Consider the following 814-nt stretch of genomic DNA (forward strand, 5'->3'; position numbering starts at 1 on the left):
AGCTGTAGGTAGGTACCAGGCAGGACAGCTGTGGGTAGGGACCAGGCTGGAGAGCTGTGGGTAGGGACCAGGCAGAACAGCTGTAAGTAGGTACCAGGCAGTACAGCTGTGGGTAGGGAACAGGCAGTACAGATGCAGTTGAGCTAAGAAGGGGAAGAGTAGTACAGAGCCATGATAGCTCCAAGAGCTCAGAAGACCTGGCAGTGCAGCTATGGGGTATCTGTGGCTGGTGGGAGATGGGAGGACCAAGCCAAACAGCTCTAAGTAAGCTGGGGCTGCTGGAGGCACAGGAAACATCCTAAGGAGCTACAGAGGGGGCAAGGGCCTAGGCAGGTGTGGTTAACAGGAGACCAGGGCACCCTCCAGGGACCAGAAAAAGCTTTACAGGAGTTCTAGAACAGAAAGAAGTTGAGAAGGCAAGCTGAGCATCTGTAAAGATACTGTTGCTGTTGTCAGAGTCTGGGTCTCAGAGCTACCCTACGGAATAGGGAACAAATACAAAAAGCTATAAGGGACCTGGGGATGGGAGGAATGTGGGGGGTCAATGCTAGCAGTTTTGTGGGAGCTGGTGATGTAAGAAGTGTGGAGGACTTGTCCTAGCAGTTTTGGGGAACCTGATGGTAGCAGGAATATGGGGATCACACCTAGCAGCTTTGGGAGAGCTGAGGATGGTAAGAATGAAGAGGACAGGCCGACCAGCTATGGGGGAGCAGGGGATGGTAGGAATGTGGAGGACCAGACCTAGAATATAGGAAGGAGCTGGGGCAGGTGTGAGTATGAGAGACCAGTGCTAGGAGCTGTGGGGGAGCTTGGG

The sequence above is a fragment of the Mus pahari genome, unplaced genomic scaffold (assembly GCF_900095145.1).
Source record: "Mus pahari unplaced genomic scaffold, PAHARI_EIJ_v1.1 scaffold_14744_1, whole genome shotgun sequence".
NCBI classification, from domain to species: Eukaryota; Metazoa; Chordata; class Mammalia; order Rodentia; family Muridae; genus Mus; species Mus pahari.